Source organism: Eubalaena glacialis, chromosome 9 (assembly GCF_028564815.1).
Source record: "Eubalaena glacialis isolate mEubGla1 chromosome 9, mEubGla1.1.hap2.+ XY, whole genome shotgun sequence".
NCBI lineage: Eukaryota > Metazoa > Chordata > Mammalia > Artiodactyla > Balaenidae > Eubalaena > Eubalaena glacialis.
This window is the reverse complement of record NC_083724.1, coordinates 100,003,411-100,010,950: the sequence shown is the minus strand read 5'-3', so window position 1 is coordinate 100,010,950 and position 7,540 is coordinate 100,003,411.

Here is a 7,540-nt window from a genome sequence, read left to right as displayed (position 1 = left end):
GGCCCCTACCCAGCTGTCTCTCCTCCTCTTCCCACCCCCTGCCCATGCCCCAGGACCCCTGCAGCCAGAGGGGGTCTTGGAGAAAGGAGGACTGGGCCCAGGAGACCAGCAGGCTTCCTGGGGCCTGAGTGGGTGGGAGAAACACCTGCCACACCTCCCCTGATCCTCTGGTCCTGGAGGGTCACCCCCCCACCGTCCACCTCTCCTCCTCTTCCCCCCTCTTCCCTCCCTCCCATGCCCCTAGGACCCATGGGGCTTGAGGGGGCCCCAGAGAATGGAGGACCAGGCCTGGGAGCCCAGCAGGTTTCCTGGGGCCTGAGTTGGTGGGGGAAATGCCCTCCGTGCCTCCCCTGATCCTCCAATCTTGGAGGGCCCCTCCCCATCCACCTCTGCTCTTCTCCCCCCACCTCCTCCTATGCCCCTAGGACCAACGCAGCCCAGAGAGGGCCTTGGAGGGTGGGAGACCTGGCCTGGGAGCCCAGCAGGCTTCCCAGGGCCCTACTGGGCAGGGGAAACGCTAGGCACACTCCCCCTGATCCTCTGAGCCCCAGAGGGTCCCTCCAGGCGTGGGAACCCCTCCCCTTCCCAGCCACCCCTCAGGGGCACCGGTCTTGTCTGGCCCCCACTTCTCCTCCCCCCTCACTCCCCCCACGTCTTACCCGGTCACTCAGGGGTTTCTCCCATCTCCTTGGGCATCAAGGTCCCCCACCAGCGTCCAGCAGGCACCCTAGTTGTTGTCTATTGAGACTTAATTTATGGCCTAACATATGGTCTACCCGGGAAAATGTCCCATGTACACTTGCGAAGAATGTGTATGTTGTTCTTGGTTGAAGTGTACTGTATATGTCTGCTAGATACAGTTGGTTTAGTGTTTGTTTACATCCTCTATTTCCTTATTTATCTTCTTTCTGGTCGCTCCGTCCAGTATTGTGAATTTTTAATTTAAAATATATTTTGTCTGATATTAGTATAGCTACTCATGTTCTCTTTTGGTTACTATTTGCATAGAATCTTTCTCCCATCCTTTCACTTTCAACCTGCTTGTGTCTTTGGATCTCAAGTGAGTTCTTGTAGACAATACCTAGTTGGATCATGTGTTTTTATCCATTCTGGCAATCTTTATCTTTTGACAGAAGAGTTTAATCAATGTATATTTAAAATAGTTACTGATAAGGAGGAATTATTTCTGTCATTGTGATGATATTTATTTTCTATTTGCCCTATTGTTTTGTTTTGGGTTTTTTTGGGGGGGGGGGCTGTCATTTCCTGCATTCCTATCTTCTTTTGTGTTGACTTTTCTGTAGTAAATTGCTTAAATTCATTCTTAATTTCTTTTTGTATATATTCTATAGCTATTTTCTTTGTGGTTACCATGGGAATTACATTTAACATCCTTAAGTTATAACAATCTAATTTAAATTTATAGCAGCTTAACTTCAATAACATACAAAATATTTGCTCCTTTGTAGCTTCATTCTGCCCCTTTCAGTTGTTGATGTCACAAAATTACATCTTTATACATTGTGTGTCCAAAACAAAAACTAATAATTCTTTTAAAAGCATTGGTTTGGAGTTACAAACCAGTGTTTCAGTAATACTAGCTTTTACACTAATTTTTTTCCCTTTAAATGTAGTAGTCTCTTGAATCATGTAGAATGCAAAGTGTAATTACAAACCATTGTTACAATAATACTAGCTTTAAAAATTGCCCATGTATTTACCTTTATTGTGATCTTTATTTCTCCATACAGCTCTGGGGTACTGCTGAGTGTTCCTTCATTTCACTTTGGAGGACTCCCTTGAGCATTTCTTGCAAAGCAGGTCTAGTGGCTACACCCTCAGCTTTTGATTATCTGGGAATGTCTTTATTTCTCCCTCACTTTTGAAGAGCAGTCTTGCTGGATATAAGATTCTTGGTTGACAGGTTTTTTTCTTTAGCATTTTGAATATATCAGCCCACTGTCTTCTGGCCTCTAAAGTCTCTGATGAGAAATCTGAACATAATCTTATTGAAGATCCCTTGTATTATGTAATGATTTGCTTCTCTCTACCTGTTTTCAAGATTCATTCTTTGTCTTTTGAAAGTTTGATTATGTGTCTCAGGGTGGGTCTCTTTGAGTTCATCTTATTTGGAGTTCATTGAGCTTCTTGGATATTTATATTCATGCCTTTCATCAAATTTGGTAAGTTTTCAGCCATTATTTCTTCAATGTTCTCTCTGTGCCTTTCTCTCTCTCTCTCCTCCTTCTAGGACTCCAATGATGAGTAGGTTGGTATGTTTTATGATGTCTCACTGTTCCCTTAGGCTCCATTTCTTTTCTTCAGTTTTTCTTTCTGTTCTTCAGCCTGGATACTTTCCACTCTCTTATTTTCTAGTTCACTGATTATTTCTTTTGCCTGCTCAAATGCCTTTGAATCCCTCTAGTGAATTTTTCATTTCAGTTATTGTACTTTTCAGCTCCAGAATTTCTTTTTTCTTTTTAGGCTTTCTATCTCTTTATTTATACTTTTATTTTGTTTACACCTCATTTTCTTGACTTCCTCCACATCTTCATATAGTTCTTTGAGCATCTTAGGACAGTTGTTTTAAAGTCTTTGTTTAATATATATTCCATTAGGTCTATTTCATGGACAGACTCTTGAATTATATTTTTTTCCTTTGAATTGACCATACTTTCCTGATTCTTTGTATGCCTTGTGTGAGTTTTTGTTGAATGAACACTGGACATTTGAATCTAATAATATGGTAACTCTGGAAATCAGATTGTCACTATTCCTCAGGGTTTGATGTTTTGATTATTTTTTCAAAATAAAAATGTCTTCTTAGGTCTTTTCTGAGCCCTTCTTTGAGCACATTTAGTCACTTTCTAATTTCCCCCATATATGTAGTTGTTTTTGAATGTCCTAGTCTTTAATGTTTGACTACCAAAAGGGGAAAAGCAAAAAATTAAGGCAGGAGAAAAGGGTACTGGCCTTTTAAGTTTCCTAGAAGGCTGTTCAGCTAGAGGAGAGAAGCTTGCAATGAGGTGGCGGGGAGGGGGGGATGTGAGGGGAGGTGCAGCAACAATGGCTGCCTGCCTTTTTCCATGCACCTCTGTGATCAGAAGAAGCAATCAGTGACCAGAACACAGATCCCCAATATTTGGGGAACAGGGTCCTTTTTGTCTACCCTGGCTCCTGCAAGCTGTGTGCAAGCTGCTCAGTGCCTGCCATGTGGCTGGAGGTGGGGATGTGTAGCTACTACTGTCAGCTAAGAGCTGAAATTGACTAAAATTAACCAAAATTTACCATCCAAGCCTTCCCCAGAAGTTGCAAGTCTTCAACAGACTCCAGAGTTCCAAATCAGTTACGTCAGACAGAGTCTGCCAGTGTCATTGTTGTCTAGGTGGGAGACAGATTTCTGGTGCTTCCTACTCCATTATCTTCCCAGAATCCTTGTCTAGAGTTAATTTTATCTCACTACTAGAAGAGCCTTTTTAGTACTCTAGCTGATGACTTTTGAATGATGTGATTTTCCAATCTGTTGGGACAAGCACTACTTTTGGCCTCATGGCAGAACTTCAGGCACTGTGTCCTTTCATCCTTCCCAACGGATTTTTCCTCTGCCTCAGGTAGCTTGCTCACATGTATTCACTAATTGATTCTCAGCTGAATATTTGTGGAGGAGTCTCTGCAGATCTCTGGAGTCCTCTCTTTGTACATCACTCCTCTTTCCAGTACTGCCCTGTGAATTCTAGCCATCTTGCCCAACCCAGATTCCCAGTTTCATCCCCTCAATTTAGGGAGGCTGCCAGGCTCTGTGGGTTCCTTTCCTTACATAATGGCCTCAAAACTCAACAGGCAGTGAGGTGGGTCAATTGTAGGGCTCATCTCCTTTGTTTTCCATTTCTCAAGGATCTGTCCTTCATTGACTTATGTTCAATGTCTTGAGAACCATCGTTTCACATATGTTGTCTGGGTTTTTTTGGTTATTATTATTTCAGGTGAGAGGGTAGTCAGTTCCTGTTACTTCATCTTGGCTGAAAATGAAAGTTTGAAGCTTCAATTTAAAATTAGTTTCTTCCTTATATGATCTCCTAGGATATATTCTCTGATCTTCCCATTGGTACTAATCAATGTCTTTCTCGGTAATACAAGTTATATATGCAATTATTTTCTTTTCTTAGTAGTCTGTGAGTTTGTGGAGAATAAGATATAAATCTGAGTCACAATATGTACTTTACAAATATGAAAGATATGAATGCTTAATAAGCATCTACTTAGTGGATTAAACTATTAAAAATTAACCTTACTTGGCATAGATTTCTAGACTTGTAGGTCATGGAAATATCACGGTGTATGTTGATAGCTGCAAGGAGTTCCATGATGTTTCCTATGAGAACTTTTGTGTTAAGATATAGATATCGATTTCTTAGGGTAGTTAAGTGAATTTGCAGTGAGTTAAATAAATGCAAAGAAAAAAAGAAAAATGGATCAAATAAAAATAGGACATGTTCTTTAGACACGTAGCTCACCAGTGATTCAGTATATAATCAGTGGCTTAAAATTCAGAAGGCATGGCTTTACAGTGTCTATATCTTTTAAGGACAGGGTATAGGAAGGGTCTTATCATGCATGTCATGAACATATATCTATTTTGGACATTCAGCATTCCTTTTCCCTTCCTAAAGATATCCAGATATCTTTCTCAGAAGTTGTATATTGTTTTGGTGAAATGGTCAATCCAGGTACTTGCTTACCATATTAACAGCAAAGGAGCCATATTCTTTTCACCATCAGGTTGGAGACATTAAATGTAATCTAATATGGGGCCAGACTGATGCAATTGTTCAGTTTGTTAGGAATTAAGATCTTTTGCTACAGTATCCACTAGACACATGTAGCTATTTAAACTAAAATTAAATAAAATTAAAAATTTAGTTCCTCAGTTGTATACATCAAGTGCTCAATAGCCAGCTATGGCTAGTGGCTACCATACTAGACAGTACAGCTCACTTCCTTCATCACAGAAAGTTCTATTGAACAGTGTAGCTCAAGGAACATAAATGTTAGGATAAGATTATTGAGTATATAATCTTTTCTTTTTTAGGGACATGGAAATTCTTATTTTAAAATATTATATTTATAGTGCTTCTTGGTTTGACAAAACTGTAGGTATCTGTTATAAGATAGATAGATAGACTAACAGGCATTGTCTCATGACTGTGCTGAAATCCTTATTCCGGGTTGCACTGAAGTGGAAGATGGAGCTCTAGGCCCCAGTCCCCCATCCTGGGCCAGTGCTGCCTGTACCACCTACCTGGGACCCGCAAGGAGTGAGGGAGGGGGAGGAGGCAGTGATGGGCAGGGGAGGAGGGGCTGTTTCTTGCCTTCAGCTCTTCCCCAAGCTCAGGCTACTGCTCCACTCTGAGGGCATCTGCATTTAAGGCAGAACTTTCTCCCTGTCTTCCAGAGGCACTTGCATTCTTGTAGTTCCAAAGGCAAGCCTGACCTCTTCCTTTGGCAGCAGAGTCTGTGCCAGGAGCCTCAGCTCAGTTTCCAGAGAATGACTATGTGCTCTCACCTGTCTGAGGCCCCAGACACCCTGGAGGAGGTCAGATTCATGTGTTCCAGCATTGTCAGGGCTGGTTGCTTTTCATATTCTGGTGGGAGAGAACTGCTCCTACCAGAAACATTTTTATGGTTTTTATCAAATGCAATAGACCATTTAATGATAACTAGTCTCTACTTAAATCTTAAAATGGTTTTGTACTTATGAATGGAGATTCCTGGTTTAAAAAAATAAAATTTTCATTTGATTTATATCATGTTTAAAAATAAGATTTAGTTTACTAAAAAAATTTGGGGAGGGGGAATTCCCTGGTGGTCCAGTGGTTAGGACTCTGAGCTTCCATTGCAGGCAGCGTGGGTTCAATACCTGGTTGAAGATACTGCAAGCGGTGTGGTGCGGTGCGGCCAAAAAAAAATTATTTTTTGAAGATTCCATAAGGTAGTATGTAAGAGATGACTATAAAGTTCTTCTATTCAAATGAGAGAATATATGCCCAACTGAGTATTGTCTTCCAAAGCATCCCTATGGATGTTTGTCTACTTACTCCTCAGCACCTCCCAGAGGTGAGGGTGGGAGTCAAGGCAGACTGATGCCTCGTGTCAGTAAGGACTGATGTGGAGAGGAAGAGGTCTTGGATACACAAGAAATGCCAGGAAGGCCTCTGTGTATTTCCACAAGTGGTGGAGAGGGGACACAGACAATCTTTTACAGACTTCAGAAAGAATGGGAACCAAAGAGCTCCCAGTTGTTGTTAGATAGGGAAGAGAAAATTAGTAATGAAGGAGTACAGTAACCCTTCAGCTGAGATGGTAACCAGCTGATTATATAAAATGTTTGTCAGCCACGCATTTGGAAACTCCCTCTATTCTTGAAAAGCCCCAGAAATTTGCATTTAATGAAATTCACTTATACTTTCCCATTGACGTACAATTTAAAACTATAATGTATACCTGTTTTAAAAAATTATGGTTGAAAGAGAAAATGTATTCATACTTCTGAAGAGAACATGACTTTTAATCCACATAACTAAAGACAAAAAGCACTTTTTAATTCCAGAATACCAAAACAAAAACAACAACAAAATCCTCAAGACTGTAGAGATACCTGTGTGTTCTTCCAGGTAATTTAAATTGACAATCAATTAACAGATTAGCGCTTAGTGCTAGGTAAACATTACATGTTCAAATCCCAAGCAGAGATTAATTTGCTCTCTTCCAGGGTCACACGTTTCACGCTTAGCCCCAGCCTGCGCCCCAGCCTGCTGTTCTCCTACTATATGCTAATGTTTACATGGGTCTCAATCACCTTAGTTGAAACACTGAAAGCTTAACCTTTTAGTGGATAGAAGCCTCAGCTAAGTAGAATATTAAGTAAAGTTATCATTCTACTACAAAACACTTTAATTGGGAAAGAATCATGTAAATAAGATAGACAATATTTTCCTACTTTGGGCTATAGATTAATTGATCAAAACTAAATTGGCTAAAATGTGAAAGAGCTGAAAATAAGTATTTCTGTCATTGGTTTTCCACACACCAGTAATTTTTGCATACATGGGCTGGCTCTCTTTGTCTATTAATCATAACTTTTTTCCGAAATCTCTTTTTGTAATTTTTGTAAAGCGTGGGGCCATGTCCTTTTTAGCATTTTTGTTTATTTTTCAGATTTTTTTCTTGCTTGTGGGGCAATCTCTTAGTGAAATTAAAAGTTTTCTCATATGCTGTAAGTGAAATGTCCAAAGATAAAGATGGTTGCAAATAGGAAAGTCCCCAACCATTAGTTATCATATATTGTGAACCCAAGAAGATATTATAATTTTTATTAAATTTTCAATACAGATGTTTGCTTTTACCTTGATACTTAAAAAATTTAACTTCAACCAACCTCTGAATTTGAAGATTACATAAAATATTTGTCAGCCAAACATCTTGCCAGCCACTAATAATGTTACTCAAAACATACGAGAGTTTTTTTTTTTAATGTGAACAC